Source organism: Rana temporaria, chromosome 4 (assembly GCF_905171775.1).
Source record: "Rana temporaria chromosome 4, aRanTem1.1, whole genome shotgun sequence".
Taxonomy (NCBI): Eukaryota; Metazoa; Chordata; class Amphibia; order Anura; family Ranidae; genus Rana; species Rana temporaria.
In genome coordinates, this window is record NC_053492.1 from 442,821,648 (window position 1) to 442,839,941 (window position 18,294).

Here is an 18,294-nt window from a genome sequence, read left to right on the forward strand (position 1 = left end):
CCTACGCCCAGCCCCATTCTGAATTGGCTTACGCAAACGACGTAAACGACGTGAAATTTGACGGCTGTTCCGACATCCATACTTAACATTGGCTGCGCCATCTTTTTGGTGGTTTATCTTTACGCCTGCAAAACGCCTTACGTAAACGGTGTAGCTTACTGCGACGGGCATACGTACGTTCGTGAATAGGCGTATCTTGCTGATTTACATATTCTCTACGTAAATCGACGTACACGCCCCTAGCGGCCAGCGTAAATATGCAGCTAAGATACGACGGCATAGGAGACTCCTACGCCGGTCGTATCTTAGCAACAGAGAAGCGTATCTCAATTTGAGCATACGCTTAAAGATACGACGGCGCGGATTTGGACTTACGACGGCGTATCTACTGATACGCCGTCGTAAGTCTTTGTGAATCTGCCTATATGTTTTTCTCTACAAGCCTGCCTTGCATACACACGATCGTGAAAAAAAAAATACTTGAGCAAAGCGCGGTGACGTACAACACGTACGACGGCACTATAAAGGGGAAGTTCCATTCGAATTTGTGACACCCTTTGGGCTGATTATGCAAGTTTCCCTTCTCATAACCTGCTTCTGAGCATGCGTGTTTTTTTCCCGTCGTTAAAGCCTACACACGACCGTTTTTCGCTACGTGAAAAACGACGAGAAAAAATAGAGCATGTTCTAATTTTTTAGTGCCCATTTTTCACGTAGAGAAAAATGCTCTGGAGCCTACACACGGTCGTTTTTAATGACCAATTTAAAAAATGGCTTTTTTCTCGTCATGAAAAACAGTCGTGTGTACGCAGCTTTAGTGTTATGCCCTGTACACACGATCAGTTTTTCCGACAGGAAAAAAGTGTTTCTTTTTCAGCAGGAAAACCACTCAAAATTGTCTTGCATACACACGGTCACACTAATCTTGTCTGGAATTCCAAAACGTCAAGAATGCGGTGACGTACGACACTTACGACGAGTCAAGAAAAATTAAGTTCAATAGGTATTTTGGTTCTTCTGCTTGATTCTGAGCAAGCACATTTTTTTTCGCATTGTAATTGCACACGGACGAGCGCGATTCCCGATAGGAATTTTTCCTGTCACGGAAAATAGAGAGCCTGCTCTCAATCTTTTCTTGGCAGGAATTCTGACAGAAAAAGTGTGATGGAGCATATACATGGTTGGAATTCCTGACAAAAAGCTCACATCACACTTTTCTTGTCGGGAAAACTGATCGTGTGTATATTTATAGATTTACATTTGTAAATTTGTATATGCAGTATACCAGATAATTAGAATAATCAAGAGCTTTGTGTGTATTCTCTCGCTGATTGGTTACCTTGGGCCCACCTACAGCCATATGTATGAATGAACCCTAAGAGCCGCAGTAATTTGTGTCTTTTATATGTGTCTTGGGTTCATCTTTAAGCTGTTCAGGGCAAGTTATCCATTATTGTTTACTTTTTTTCAAACGTATTTCTGTCTCTGTCTCGAGCCGCGGTCTCCTATCTGTAGTGTTATGGAAGATCCTCGCCAACACAAGGAGCCCCGGGGACAGCAACAATGTTCCCAAGTAGAAAAACAAATACAAGGAGAGAAACATTAGTGAGTGTGAAATGTGAGCACGATTAATGCGGAGGACAGGAGCCAGTACTCAAGATAACAGGTCTCATGTATCATCTCTGTTTCATTATCAAGCTGCACTCTGCAGGGGATTTCATTTACATTTGCCTGAAGAGCAATTGTACTTCATTTGGCAGCAAAACCCTGTTCTTAGCACCAAAACCATCTTATTTTTTTTCCAGATCTCACATTAACTGTTTCTCTGTGACAGGAGCTCGCATGAAGAAGCACGTACTTCAAATCATTGAGGAGAATCCAAAAAAGTTTTTTTTTTTGTATCTTTTTGCTGGATTGGACTATCCTTATTCCTGGGCTACTGCCAGAAGGAATAGTGACATTGAAAAAATTGTATCATCATGGTCTCAACTCCCACTATCATTGTTTGGAAGAATCAATGCAGTCAAAATGATGATACTACCTAAGCTACTATATTTATTCAGAATATTACCTAAAAATTCCAGCATATTATTTAAGAATATTACAAAGGAAAGTATCATCATTTATCTGGGGCACTTCTAAACCAAGAATATCTCCCTAAATTAAATGGAGGTCTTGGATGTCCTAATTTTGCATACTATTTGTCATGATCCGTGTTATGACTTTGGTCACCTGCTGGTGGCACTGTTCCTTCCAGCAACAAGGGTGCCGTTCTGGTGGCCACCAGCGGGTGTCCCCCAGTGGATGGACTCCTCATTAATTAAGGTTCACCTGATGGGAACTGCTGCAGGTACTGTATATAAGCCCGCCCTTCACTGTGGTTCAGGGCTTCAGTATTGCCTCTGTTAGCCTTGTCCCTGCCTGACATGATGCCTGTAACCTGTATATGTTCCTGATCTGCTCCCTGCCCTGTCCTGGACTTTGTTCCCTGCACCTTGTACCCAGTCCCTGAGTCTCGTGCCCTGATTCCGGTTTCCCCTTGCCTATGCTCCCTCCATCTAGCTGTCTGTTCCCCCTTGTCTCATATCCCTGCCTGATTTGTTATGTATGCTCTTGTTTTGTATATATTAGTTAGTTAGATCAGGTGTCTTTTTAAAGCTGCTGTGTTTCTTGTATGCTTGCTTGTTTTTGGGGGTTTTCTGTGTTGGTTTACACGTGTGCCTTTATCTTAATAAATTATATATTTTTTCACCTACCTCTGTGCCTGTTTTCCTTAGTGCAGCCCACTGATCTGTTAAACCTGTGTTGGATGTGTAGACATCCCTGACACTATTACAGGGTGGTACACATAGCAACTCTGACCAAATACCATGCGCAAAATGAAACCCCACTATGGGTGTCAATAGAAGCAACTGAATGTGACCCGATCCCAATTTCCAACTTACTTTGGACTTCCCCAAAAGACTGTAAAGGGCTACTAAACCCCATTATTAAGCATTTTCTTTTCCTTTGGGAAAGATCCAAAATTAGAAACCGATTCCAATCTCTCCATAATCCTTATCATTTTACAAAAACCCTGCCTTTTATCCTGCATGGGTCTCCCCTAGATCCATTAAAGAATGGGCTTCGCGGGATGTCCTATATTTGTATAAATTTGTAAACGCATCCTCATTTATTCCGTTCCCAACCCTAATGCCGCGTACACACGGTCGTTTTTCGGCATGAAAAAAAACGACGTTTTTAAAAACGTCATTTAAAATGATCGTGTGTGGGCTTCACATCGTTTTTCGACTTCTGAAATGTCGTTTTTCGTGTTGTTAAAAATGATCGTGTGTGGACTAAAACAACGTTTTAAACCAGCGCATGCCCAGAAGCGAGTTATGAGACGGGAGCGCTCGTTCTGCTAAAACTATCATTCATAATGGAGTAAGCACATTCATCACGCTGTAACAGACGAAAAAGCGCGAATCGTCTTTTACTAACAAGGAATCAGCTAAAAGCAGCCCAAAGGCGAATAGAACTTCCCCTTCAGAGTGCCGTCGTATGTGTTGTACGTCACCGCGCTTTGTTTATCATTTTTCAAAAACGATGGTGTGTGGGCAACATTGTTTTTAATGATGAAGTTGGAAAAACTTTGTTTTTTGGACATGCTGAAAAACGATGTTTTTTTTCATGGCGGAAAACGACAGTGTGTACGCGGCATAAGAGAAACATACGGCCTACCGCAATCAGAGTTATTTAGATATCTTCAACTAAAAAACTTTTACACACCCTTACTGGATACAGAAATATCTTTCACTCATTTGACTCGTTTTGAACAGTTTTGTAAGAAAGACCCCCCATGCGAGAGACATAATATCTACCTTATATTCTCATGCATTAGTCCAATCTGGAATAGATAAACCACCTTATGTCCGGAAATGGGAGGAGGATCTAGGGCGGGAACTAGACAACTCAGATTGGAATCAGATATGGAATACCACAAAAACAGCCTCACCCAACATACAGGCGGTAGAGGCAAACTATAAAGTATTAACAAGATGGTACTTGGTACCTGCTAGGATAGCTAAATCTGCAAAGAATTACCGTATTTATTGGCGTATACCGCACACTTTTAAGCCCTGAAAATCAGGGCAAAATCATGGGTGCGCGATATACGCCGATACCCGCTTTCCTGCGCCGAGTTTGAACACTGCGCCGGCATATACTGAGCGCAGTACACTCGTGTATAGTCGGGCAGGCTCGGCCCCTCTCGCGCTCACGTCCTGGACGTCCAGGACGTGAGCGCGAGAGTAGCCGAGCCTGCCCGACTATACACGAGTGTACTGCGCTCGGTATATGCTGGCGCAGTGTTCAAACTCGCCGCGGGAAAGCGGGGATCGAGCGGCAGTGGGGAGGACACCGCAGCCTAAGGACGCCGGACCCGATGAAGAGGACACCCGAAGCCGCAGACGTACGCCGGACCCGATGAAGAGGACACCCAAAGCCGCAGACAGACGTCGGACTCGACGAAGAGGACACCCGAAGCCGCAGATGAACGCCGGACCCGACGAGGCCGCCGATGGACGCCGCGCAAGACACCAAAACTGTAAGTAGTAAAATGTAATAAAATGTTTTTTTTCCAGGAATGTCGGGTCCACTTTAGGGGTGCGTGCTATACGCCGGAGCGCGCAATACCCCGATAAATACGGTACTCTGCACAATGTTTCAGGGGTTGTTCTGACATAGGTACACATTTCCATACTTGGTGGGCATGTCCGAAAGCTCAGATATTTTGGATAGGGATATTCAAGATTGCATCAATACTAAGTGGAAAGAATATTCCTTTAGATCCTGCCACAGCACTTCTCAACTTGAAACCAGAAGGTATTTTGCATTCTCAATTTAAATTGCTATTGCAGCTTTTCACAGCTAAACAGACTTTGGAAAAAGCATGGAGATCTTTAAAGTTAGTGGTAAATGAAGCAGTGACTAAAATTAACAACACTATGACCCATGCCAAGATGCTAGCTATAGATACGGACATGATCCCTCAGTTTGAGAAAATGTGGAAACCCTGGATCGCATATGCGATGCCATCATCTTTTGATAATACGGTACTCTTGCCATGGTGACTAGAACAATAGGAACATATAGATCTCTTTCTAGTTATGGTGGAGGCACTCGGCCTGACCTTGTGGACCCCTTCGATTTCATTCTTCTCTCCTTCCATTTTCTTTACTTTTTCTTTATTTTTTTTTACTTATTTTTTATTTTCTGGTAATAATTAGAATTTTTCTTTATGATTTGAAGCTCCTGTTTTTTTAATTATATGATAATCTAAATTACTCAAGAACGCAAATAAGAAGGTTACTCTTACAATACCTCTAGGCTTGACACCTTTTGAAGAACTGTAAATACCTTCTAAAGTTTTAATTGATCTTGTTTCAATATTATTTAATAGTTATTATTACATTCTCAATTAATTAACATTGAGCTTCTCACCCCTGACTGTATGATATTGTATTACTTTATGCAATTTGTACACTACTTCTGTACTATTCAATAAAATATTTTGACAAGGAAAAGATTGTATCAGTTAAAGGTGACAGTAGCCATATTAGTAAACTTACAACAAAAAAAAAATATGTTTTATCTGATATATTGTTTTATGTGTACTAACATCCACATCATATCACTTTAAATAGGGAATGCATTGGGCTACTAAGGGAGGCGGTATTACAACATACGTTTCAACCTTAGCCTAGAAAGGGTATGATGAACATGTTCGGTATTTAAGGGCGGAAGCCCTTATATAGGTAAGAACAATTGTCAAGCATGTAGCATATGAAATTACTGTATGCAATTAACAATTTACTGGAGAGAGACGCCTTAGCGTAATTGATTTGAGAATGTATGTCCCTTTACGATATTGCACAGCGGCCAGGTGAAGACACAGTATGTTATCCCAAGCAGTGCGGTAGTATAGCGTAAAGGTAGATTCAAATACAGTACTTAGAAAAGATATATATGATACGGGTATTTATAGAGTAACAATGTAACATAGCCATGGTACTTATCCATTTGTAGAGGATCAGTGTTCTCCAGTAAGCAGATATTGCAGCAGCCTAGGGAATCTGCAGTGCAGGGTCTGCTGGTGGGGGATATCTTAGGGGGTCCCCAGTAATGTCAGTATGGAGGGCAGCGTCGATCCAATATGGCAAGCTCTTCAACACAGGGACAGATGGTACCTGTAGCCAAGCCAGCTACGGCCGACAATAATAGAACAGTGTGCAGTGTGCACACTGTTATGTTTATAGGTGCCCGACAGGTGTAGTGCATAAGCACTAATAAGAAGCAGGTGTATGGAGAAACAGCCGTAATTCACGGCGCACTTCCGCGTTCCAGGCTGGAACGCACGCAGCGCCAGGCGATGATGTCATCGCGCGGGCGCAGTATGCGTTCCAGCGTGGAATACGGCGCCGAGAGCGCCTGTTACACTTGTGCTCAATAGTGACTGATCTTAAGCTGTTTCCTTGTGCCCTGCTTGAAATCCGTTGCTGACCTGGCTTACCTTGGATTATGTTTATGCTCTTGATTATCGATTCCTGACTCTGGCTTACTCCTGACCTTTCTCCTGTCTGATGCCCTGGTATTCCACTGCCTGCTCACTGCTGACTCCGGCTATCTTGCTGACCACGCTTCTGTCTCCTGTTTGGCTCCATGCTACCTCCATTGTGTTCCTCCTGTCCCTTGGCACCATCTGTTCCACTCTCAGTGGGGCCTGGGCTCGAGATACAAGAGAGGCCGACCTCAACATTTCAGTTTCTTACCAGGTACGCAACATACTCACTGACTTACCCTGCCACTTCATTCTGCTCACTAACCGCCCTGCCACTACATACTGCTCACTGACCTACCCTGCCACTACATACTGCTCACTGACTGCCCTGCTACTACATACTGTGTACTGCTATTGTGTACCTGGTGACGACTGGAATGTTGTGGAGGCCTCTCTTGTATCTCCTGCGCAACACTCCTGAAGATGGAGACTGAGTGTGAGGGCACGAAGCAGGCCAGCTACTCTGGCAAGTGAAGTCCGCACTTAGGTGGATGAAGCTGGGGTTACAGTCTGATGAACAGGATACTTAAGAAGCTTGGCACCAGAGCAGGAGATGGTTGCAGAGCCATTATGCAGGCAGCTACCTGCAGCAGCCGGGTAACAATGGGCCGAGTCAGCAGGCAGAGCAAGTCCAGGAAGCAGTCCAAGGTTGGTATATTGATGTTCGCTGGTCGGCAAGTGGTTAAAGTATGGCATTAAGTTAATGATATGTCTTGTCTCGAACCACGTCTATTTTAAATGAATGCCCCACCCCTAATTAAAGAATTTCTCTGACTGCAATAGATTGCAGAAAAATAAAGGTATCTCTGAAATTGTTTATAAAATGTTGACAACTAAGTAAGTACTAATACACAAAGTTTTAGCAGAATGTTAGGTAAGGAGAGGGCTAGGAACTGAGTAACAGAGGTGAGAGTGGTCCTACAACTTTTGGCTAGTGATTTAGAAAGCTGAGGTCCACATTTAGTCCATTATCCGTTATGTCAAATTATCATTCTTAGTTCTAAAGTTTTCCTTTCATGATAATTTTTAAAGTTGTTTTCAGGAAGTAAAACATTCATGTCTTCCATAGTGTGGTCTGCTTATGAAAAATGATGTCCCACAGGTTCGCAGAAATCAGTTAAAGGAAACACGTTGTGAAAGAAGTTTGAAGGCTGCTCTTCTTGACCTCTTCTGAAGACAATATCTCTGTGGTTGACATGCTGACCCTATGTCTTTCTGTATCACTGATCTGGAACAAACAGGCAGCAAGCGACATTAGACTGAAGTTGGAATTACTACAGCAATACTTGTTCCAGGTCAATGGTTCAGAAAGCACTAAAAGGTATAGGATCAGTATTAACAATGAGCAAAACAATCGTACACTTCAGAACTTGCAGTCGATATGGCCACTTTGCTCTAATGATCCCCATTTGCTCAAGTGTACTGGTAAAGGTCCTAAGGTTCACTTACCAGTTCATTACCAGTTTGCAGAATGGGACTTTATATCAGTGACTTTATTTCTGAAGAAGTAATATTTAGTAAAGCTGAACTCCAAGATGAGCAAATATCAATTAACCAGTTCCCACCCGAGCGTCATTTTGCTATAGGCTGGGAATGAACTGGTTAAACAATATTTGCTGTCGTCCTAACAGATCGCTTCATGCTGCGACCTGATCTTTCACTAGCTGTTCTCACTGTCAGTACCATGTGATCACTGTGACCAATCCCAGCAGATCACATGACAATTGTAATCAATTAATGGTTTCCTTTCATGCCATCCACTGTGTACAATTGTGTTGCTAGCTGTGATTGCTCACAGTGATCACATGGTACAGACAGCCCAACTGTACCATGTGATTAGCTGTGGAAAATCACAGCTAACTACTACAACACAGCAAACTGAATGGATCAATTTCATTCAGTAAAATGCTTGCTTATAGCAATGAAAATCCTGATCACTTCCCCAGAGTAGTACAATGTTGCTCTGGTCAAAGTGTGGTAAAAATAAAACAAAGAAAATAAAAAATGAAACTTATATGATAAATTTTTTTTCTTTGTATTGTCACCAGTCAGTGTCCCTGATCACTGCCACATGAGTTATATGATGTCATTGTACTGCACTGGTAACAGTATGTAAAAAAAATAATAAATACAATGTATTTAATTTAATTCTCCAAATAATTATGACAAAGAATTGCAGCTTCAAAAAACTTGCCATGCCTCTTACTAAATACCTTAAGCCCTGTACACACGCTCGGTTTTCTCTCTGAGAAAACCGAGGGGAAAGTCGAGAACCCGGCAGGAAAACTGCCATGGAGCTTTGGCCGGGAATCCCGGCCTTGTGTATGCTCCATCGGCACTGCTTTGCAGTGTTTCCCATAGGAAAGTAGTAGATCTGGTGAAAAAAAACCCACTGAGAATCCCGACGGGAAAATAGAGAGCAGGTTCTCTATTTTCCCACCGGGATTCCCAGCTGTTTTCCTAACGGGAAAACTGCAAGGAAGCATACAGTACACACTTCCGGTTTTCCTGGCCAAAAGCTATCCTGCCGGGAAAACCGGTCATGTGATACGAGGCTTCAGACTTTCTACTTTCCAAAAAGGGGTCATTTGAGGAATATTTGTACTATCACGAGGCATTTCAGTACAATGCATCAGGACTGATCGATTTTCAGATGTATACCACAGTTTGTGGACTTTATAACTTTCTTACAGACTAAATAATATGCACAGATTTGGGTTATTTTCACCAAAGAAATGTAGCAGAATACGATTTGGCCTAAATGTATGAAGAACAATTATTTACTTGCAAAATTTTACAACAGGAATGGAGAAAAATACATTTTTTCAAGGGAATCCTGGGTATTAAAGTTTGCAAACACAACCACTGGCCCAGCTCTGGCCTTCACAGGACTACAGTTCCCAGGGTCCCCTGTGTGGTTTCATCATCTGTCATTATTGTCATGGGGTAGGAGAGCAAGGGAATATCACACAGCCCACACATGCAAAGCCAGCAGAGAGTAATGAAATGGCAGCTGCATTCCTCTCCCTCTGTATCACTGCCACTGGAGGGGGCGGAGGATTACACAGCTGGAACCACACCTGACTATGCAAACATAACATTCATAGTATTTTTTCATTACATGCACTATACATACTGTATATGAGGTGTATACAGAATATAATGAGAATGAAGTCCTTACGGTCAGGAAAGGCTCTGTGAAGGGAGAAGCTGGCCAAGGTCACCTTTCTGCCCTCTCACTTTTTCACCGCTTTTTCACATTCTCACCTTTAGTGTTTTTCAATTTAATTCAATTAACGTGACACTATCACTTAACATAAGAAATCAACATATTTTTATTTATTTATTTTTCAATCAATTTTAATTTGTGGGATCTGTCATGGCTGGCCATTAATGGGATCCAATCAATGAATACAAGATGTGCTTTGTGAATATATATATATATATATATATATATATATATATATATATATACATACCACTAAAATCCAATTTACGAATGCCTTTAATTACTTTACTGCAGGCCAAAACCTCCCCCCCTCTGCTCTTTTCCTTCCTATCCACTTTGTCGGGCGTCGCCCCCTTATCCGGTGACCCCCTGTAGAGTCAAACATGATCACTCAGCAACCCTTTGGGACGCCTGTGTGGGGGCACCTTGAGGTTGGAACATCATCCAGGGAACCAGCTGGGCCTCCTCTGTTGCGACGATGAAGCTTAATTTGGACTGTTCCATACTCTTCTACTTGGTAAAGATGATTTTGATATCTATTTTTACTTTTTTTTCTATTTTTATGTGCATTTATTTTTTCTCTCCCCCCTCTATTTCACTAGTGCCCATATACAGGCGGGTCTGGGGCGGGGGACAGTTGATATAAACATATAATTAATAAATAATTTCTTGCAAATTTCTTTTCAGTCACAACTAAAACCTCTGAAGAAGACCTTTAGGGTCGAAACGCGTTAGGATCTATTTTTGTATATGCTTTGTTTACACTTACCAAGCTGTATACTTACCTGTTGTGTGCTATAACAAGTTATGGAATTTTAAATGCTTTTGTATTACCGCAACTTATGTCTTAACCATACTCCCCATCCCTCCCTCTGTATGTGTTATTCCCAATAAACCTTTTTTACACATTGCATTCTAACTCATTACTTGAGCTGCCTAAAAACCCCACTGGGGAAAATTTCTCTGATACACGGTGGAACCCATTCCTTGGAGGAATGCCAAAGCTGGTCTTTCTAAGACTTGGTGGGGGCTCTCCCAAAGACAGACCCCCCTCCCGTTTGGAGAGAGAAGAATAACCCAAATGCCACAGGTCCTCCCCTAGAAATCAGAGCCAGCCCCAATATCCTGCGCCCTCCGTCTCTGTGCAAAAAACAAAAAATCCCAGATGCAGTGCAAGTACCTGTGAAAAATAAAGTGCTGTGTGTATTTCACATAGTGTTCCTCCTGCCTGGTATAGATTTTTTTCCAAGCTGGTCAAAAAGCCAGCTGAATAGGCGTGTAGAAGAAAAGCATAAAGTGACGTGGCCAAGTGTCAGTGAAACTCTGTGGGGTATCACAACCCAAAGTGCTTTTACCTCTGGGATGCCATTTCCCAGAGGCACATCACCAAGAGCTCCTTCCGACTTCCAGCTAAACAAATACAGCCCTATTCCTACCAAAAAAGGCATTAACACTTAGGGAGAGTCCTGTGTTTAGCCAGGGACAGACTGGGAGGAAAAAGATCTCTCCCATAGGAGATTATTAAATTGGGAATTATTAACCTCAACTGAAAAAAGTGAACTGGCGTCTGTTCCTGAAAACCGATAAGAACAGATACTACACTTGATGTCAGCCAAAAGGCAGAGAAGCTAGATATATAAGTGATATACTTAGATTATATATGCAATTCTTCGGTCAGGTTTTTATTGCTGGCTGTGTCCATTTCAGGGGAATCCACTATAATTGTCCTGGTCACTGGTATGAAAAGTAAGGGTAAATCAACATTTTTGAGTTGCAACCAGAACAGAAATAGGGAGTCTACCAAAGGGGTTACATGCCCCTGTGACAACTGTCTAAGACAGGGGTGCCCAACCAGTGGCCAGGGGGCCACATGTGGCCCGCGGAGCCCTCTGATGTGGCCCACGACCTCCTGCTATAGGATGGAATAGAATACAATACTGTTATTAACCTCCCTGGCGGTATGATTCTGTCTGGAATTACGTACCAAAAGCGGTACAATAATTTTGCAAGGAAATTTGGCGTTTTTTACTGTAGGTCTGTAATTTTTAGGAATAACTCACTTAAATCTGACCAAGCAAGAGTCTTGTAGGCATCCCGGATATTATTTTTTTTAAAACAAAATTATAAATTATAATATAATAAATAATTATAACAAATAATAATATAATTATAATAAAAATGATTCAATAATGTAATCAACTCAAAATCACTGAAATTTGCTCAGTTGCAGAATTGTTGCTGTCATTACTTTTATTTTTTTATGACGAATTTCCCCACAAATCGCTATCGCTCAATTCTGCAAGTGATTATAATTTATTATCGCTGTTTTCTAGCTGCTCTAAAACCATTTTTGACATAAAGGGACACTTTCGGTTGCTATGGACAATCTACAGTTTGCAGGCAGAAAGAACAATTTTTATTATATAAAATAACATGTAGGGCACTGGGAAGACCACTAGGGACAAGGGGGGTGTATTTTTTACATACAGTATTACAGTATATTGTGTGTATTGTGTTTATTTACTTTTTTGAATTTAGCACCGTTCTCCGCCCCCGTGCGTCGTAACGTCGTATGGAACGGAGATCGGCGGCACACGGGGACACTGTGAATCGAGCGAGGACCCGCTCGCTCACACAGCGGGGATGCATCGCAGGATCCAGGGACAAGGTGAGTAACTTGTCTGTGGATGCTGCGAAGGTAAGCCGCGCCGCTGCACACTCTGCACATCTACCCCGAGCGTGACTCAGGGATACCGATCCCAGCATGAAAAAAACACCCCGAGTCACGCTCGGGGATACCGCCAGGCAGGTTAAAGCAATCTACTGAGCTGGCCAAAACCACCTCTGCAGGGAGTCTATTCTACATTTTCTCAGCTCTTACTGTAAAGAAACCTTTCCGTATTTGGAGATGAAATCTCTTTTCTTCTAGACGTAAAGAGTGCCCCCCTGTCCTTTGTGTTGACCGTAAAGTGAATAACTCAACACCAAGTTCAATATATGGACCTCCTATATATTTGTACATGTTGATTATATCTCCCCTTATTCTCCTCTTCTCAAGAGAGAATAAATTCAGTTCCTCTAATCTTTTCTCATAGATGAGCTCGTCCATGCCTCTTATCAGTTTGGTTGCCCTTCTCTGCACTTTCTCCAGTTCCCCGATATCCTTTTTGAGACCTGGTGCCCAAAACTGAACTGCATATTCCAGATGAGGTCTTACTAATGATTTGTACAGGGGCAACATTATATCTCTCTCTCTGGAGTCCATACCTCTCTTATACAAGAAAGGACTTTGCTCGCTTTGGAAACCGCAGCTTGGCATTGCATGTTATTATTGAGCTTATGATTTACCAAAACCCCCAGATCCTTCTCCACTACAGATACTCCCAGTTGCACTCCCCCTAGTATGTATGATGCATATTCTTAGCCCCCAAGTGCATAACTTTACATTTATCAACATTAAACCTCATCTGCCACATAGTTGCCCAATTAGACAGAGCATTGAGGTCGGCTTGTAAATTGGAGACATCCTGTAAGGACGTTATTTCACTGCATAGCTTGGTGTCATCTGTAAAGACAGAAATGTTACTTTTGATCTCAGACCCAATATAATTTATAAAGATATTAAAAAGTAAGAGTCCTAACACTGAACCTTGGGGTACACCACTGATAACCTTAGACCATTCAGAGTAAGAATCATTAATCACGACTCTCTGAATTCTGTTTTTTAGCCAGTTTTCTATCCATTTACAAACTGATATTTCTAATCCTGTAGACTTTACCTTACACATGAGCCGTGTGTGGGGAACTCTATCGAATGCTTTTGCAAAATCCAAGTGTACCACGTCCACAGCCACCCCTCTGTCCAAGTGGACCAGTGTCTTTATTCAACTAACCAAATATGTCATTTCAAGTTCTTCTTCCTTTTAGATCAGTGCTAATTGTCAGGTGCCTTAGGGCTCATGGCAGGGGACGCCTACATGGGGGGAACCTAATGCAGTTCCAAAAGTCCACCCTTACATCTTCTCTTTCTAAGATCCATAATACTCCAACCCTAAACTTAACTCCACCCTCTCTGTATAGGAGGCGTCCAAAACAAAGGTGAAAATGCTTCCTACAATATGATGCAAAATACAGAATATAGGTTCTACATTCACAATGTTATTCTTCTACTGTAATTTTTCTGCCACATTAACATATTTAGATGCCCGCAAGAACCTTATCACTCACATACAAACAATTTTTAAGGAATGTGATCACTCCATTTACTTACATTACATTTGCTCGGAATATGCAAAGGGATTGCTTCTGCCACCACATATTTGGAAGACTGATGGCATTTCCCAAAGCCAGTTAACACAAAACATATTAGAATGGGGAATCAATAAACCTGTTGTGCATTTGGAATGTGAGCCTGTTTACAATGAGACCTAATTTAAATGAGGTTTTAAATTATGTTGTTTGTCTCTTGTGTGCGTTGAATTTTCTTTGAAATGTATGCAGTGATCCATTATCAACGTATCCGATAATATTTTGCCTGGCTTAAATTTTGCATCTAGGCTAATGTCTAACATGATTAACCACAATTACATTGCATTTATTAATTTATAAGGGCGCTTATGTGCTAATTTCAGTTCCAGATGCTATTTATAAACCCGTAATAAGGCTTGAAGATAGCCAAGAGTATTTTTTATGTTGTCTAGGATTGAATGTTTCTTTTTTTTTTCTCTAAATATTATAGGAGGATTGATATTGAATTTCCAAAATTATATTTATTTAATCTTGGTTGTGTTGTAGGCAATGCTGAATCTAAGGTCACAGAGCATCAACTATCTCACCTTGGGGCAGGAGAGGACAGGAGGGGTCACACATACTAATGGAAGGGTCAGTTCAGAAAAATAAGTCACAAAAGATTCTTTACTGATAGCAGTTGTAGAGGAAAACAAGAAATTGTGAGAAAAAGAAGAAAAAAAAACTTTACAGCTGAACCACAGACAAACAGCTAAATATACAGATACAATACATATAAGGCACCTGCCAAAGAAGTTGCATTTCTGTCCTTGTCCAGTCCTGAGATTTGAGTCAAATCCATATACGGTACTTACACTGCTTAAAAACACAATTAAAATAGAGCTGCATTAAAGTGTAACCTTCATATCTTTTATGTCTGTATATGTTCAGATCTAGGGTAGAAAAAAAATATAATATAACCAATGAGGTTGATTTACTAAAGCTGTAGAGTGCAAAATCTAGTGCAGCTCTGCATAGCAACCAATCAGCTTCGCATTCTCTTACGTCGTCTCTAGTCGGCTTTTATAGTTAAAGCTGGTGTTTTGCGGCGTATAGTTAGACTTGCCATGTTAAGTATGGCCGTCGTTCCCGCGTTTATTTTTTTAAAAAATTTTTTGCGTAAGTCGTCCGTGAATCGGGATGGACGTAATTCACGTCTATGTTAAAAAATATGACGTCCTTGCGACGTCATTTAGCGCAATGCACAGCGGAAAATTTAGGGACGGCGCATGGGCAGTTCATTCGGCGCGGGGACGCGCTTCATTTAAATGAAACACGCCCCCTACTCGCCAATTTGAATTAGGCGCCCTTACGCCGCGAGAGATAGACTACGCCGCCGTATCTTACGGCGTGAATTCTTCCGGGATTCAAAGTTTAAACAAGTAAGTTACAGCGGAGTAGCGTATCTCCCATACGCTGCGCCGGTGCAGATCTCTGTGGATCTGCCCCATAATCTCCAGCGCTTGTCACTGATAAGGGATGGAGGAGGAAACCACATTCAGATCGATCACAGGATGTCTGAAACTTCTTCCCTCAAAGCGCCCAATAGTAGCCAAAATCACAGATAAACAGAAAAATGCTAGATAGTGTAAAACCTCTCACGGGGTGTATTTATTAAAAAATATTGCACTTACATATTTCCAAAATAAAAAAAGTCATGGAAGATTAAAGGATGGTGGCCGCCAAACATCCAGAAACACACAAGAAGTGCGATAGCAGGAATGTATAGCTCCGCCTGACCGGTTTCGTCACCAAAAGGACTTCTTCCGGGGCACCCTGAGCCGGCTGCTCCCACCCCTCCACAGCCCAGCACTTCAGTGATTCTGTGCTTGCCAAATACACTGCAGAAATCTCCCTTCACTGAGTCTGGCTGAATCCATTTTAACTGTGGGCAGCTGAGGCTGCTGCCTGTTCACTTCCAGGATTTACACAGACACAAATAGGCACACCTCAAGCTCTGCAGCTCTCATGGCCCTCTTATGACTCACCCTCCTCCCTTGCTGGCAAACTCTCACGCGAGTGGGAGAGAGAGCTGTGCATGATGTCATAAGCCTAGGCTTTTTACCAAATAAGAAACAGGAAGTGGGCTGTATGAGGTAGTTACTGGCAGAATAAAAATGTTTTACTATCCAAAGTTAAATCAACAAGGGCAGAAGATTTATTAGATGGAAAGATGAAAAAATTAGTGAAGTTCCAATTTAAATTGTATTTTCTTATTTTTCTTATAATTTTTTTTTTTTTATTATTAAATTGTTTTCTTTTTTTTTATCTTTATTGCTAACAAGCAACATAATAGCATAGGTTTTCCTTATAAAGACATTGGAGGTCATTGCTTGTGAGTTCATAAGTCGTAGGGTGGATTGTTTATACCCAGATCTCCTTCTTCTCTAAGGCTGCATTCACACCTGAGGGTCGGTGGTTCGGTCGTTTTCATGCTTATTTGTGCGTTTGCATACAGCGTCGTCCGACGTTTTTGTACTTCGACGTTTTTTATTTTAGCCAATAGGAAAAATTATCATCTTTTCATCACTTGTTGCTATGTTGGTAGATTTTTTTAATCTTCTGCCTGGGTGAAATGTTCTATTGATTAAAGCGACAAAACGCCCGTAGCAAACGCTCGTTGTCGCGCAAGTCGCTGGAATCGAGCGTTTCCATTACTTTCTATGGGAAATGGAAACGCTCAAAAACGACCAAACCGCCCGATACGCGCGACAAAAAAGGGTCTGGAACTTGTTTGAGCTTCAGTCGTTCTGCGTCAGGCGTATTGGCGTGCAGATGTGAACCATCTCCATAGGGAATAATGTGTTTTTTCCCCTCTAGCGTATTTGAGCGTCGCGCTTCAGGCGACAAAACGCTCAGGTGTGAATGCAGCCTTAAAGGGACACTAAAAGTTCCCGTTTAAAAAACAAAAAACAAAACAAACATGTTATACTTACCTCCACTGTGCAGCTCGTTTTGCACACAGTTGCCCCAATCCATGTCTTCTGCGGTCCCTCGGCAGCTGTCTCAGCTCCTCCCCACAAGAACTAACCCCCTTCATGGGAGCTCTCTCTCGTGGGGGTTAGTTCTTGCCAATCAACGGCCAGACTGAGTGGAGAAGAGGACATCGGGGGGCGTCATTGTCAGGTTTTTTCCACCTTGATGCATAGGATGCATTAAGGTGAAAAAGAACGAACCTTTACAACCCCTTTAAAGTACCGGAATGTGAGAGCCCGGGTACCACCACAAGTGTCGGCGGTGAGGGGGGCACATCATCAGAGCTCCATAAATGTAATCGGGCGGCTCACTTTTACTTAAAAGCCTTTCTCTGGATCTAAAATTTCACATGCTTTAAAGGGGTTGTAAAGGAATTTTTTTTTCCCCTAAATAGCTTTGTTTTCCTTAGTGCAGTCCTCCTTCACTTACCTCATCCTTCCATTTTGCTTTTAAATGTCCTTATTTCTTCTGAGAAATCCTCACTTCCTGTTCTTCTGTCTGTAACTCCACACAGTAATGTGAAGCTTTCTCCCTGGTGTGGAGAAAGCCTCTTGAGGGGGGAGGGGGTGAGCAGGCAAGTCAGGACACTCTCTACTTTGCAGATAGAGAAAGGAGCTGTGTGTTAGTGGGCGTCCTGACACTCCTGCTCGCCCCCTCCCCCCTCAAGAGGCTTTCTCCACACCAGGAAGAAAGCCTTGCATTACGGTGGTGAGTTACAGACAGAAGAACAGGAAGTGAGGATTTCTCAGAAGAAATAAGGACATTTAAAAGCAAAATTGAATAATGAGGTAAGTGAAGGAGGACTGCCCTAAGGTAAAGGAAGCTATTTAGGGAAAAAAATGTTTTCCTTTACAACCCCTTTAAGTATAATTTATAAATGGACCTTGGTAGACAAGGGGTTAATGGTAAAAACAACATCATAATTGGTTTCATGCTTGGAGACATTGAATCTGATAAGGAACCTTATAACCTGACTTGCTGGGAACTCAATTACATGATGTGCTTGATAGGAAATGCACATAAAAGCTGCACTACATGATTGAACTATCCCATACAGGATTCATTGGAGGAGATACTGTGCCTTCAGCACCGCAGGACGCAGCAAATCTCTGCGCCAGATTTTTTGCTCCTGCTCCCAGTCACATTCTTTGTAGGAGTGCCATTTTTTTTCGGGAGTACCAAATGCTTTTTGTTTGGTGAC

At 42.0% G+C, this 18,294-nt stretch overlaps 1 pseudogene; it reads right to left on the minus strand.

The window, feature by feature from the left end:
• Window positions 1–11,288: 11,288 nt before the first annotated feature.
• On the minus strand, window positions 11,289–11,462 carry LOC120938724 (annotated as a pseudogene).
• Window positions 11,463–18,294: the final 6,832 nt, after the last annotated feature.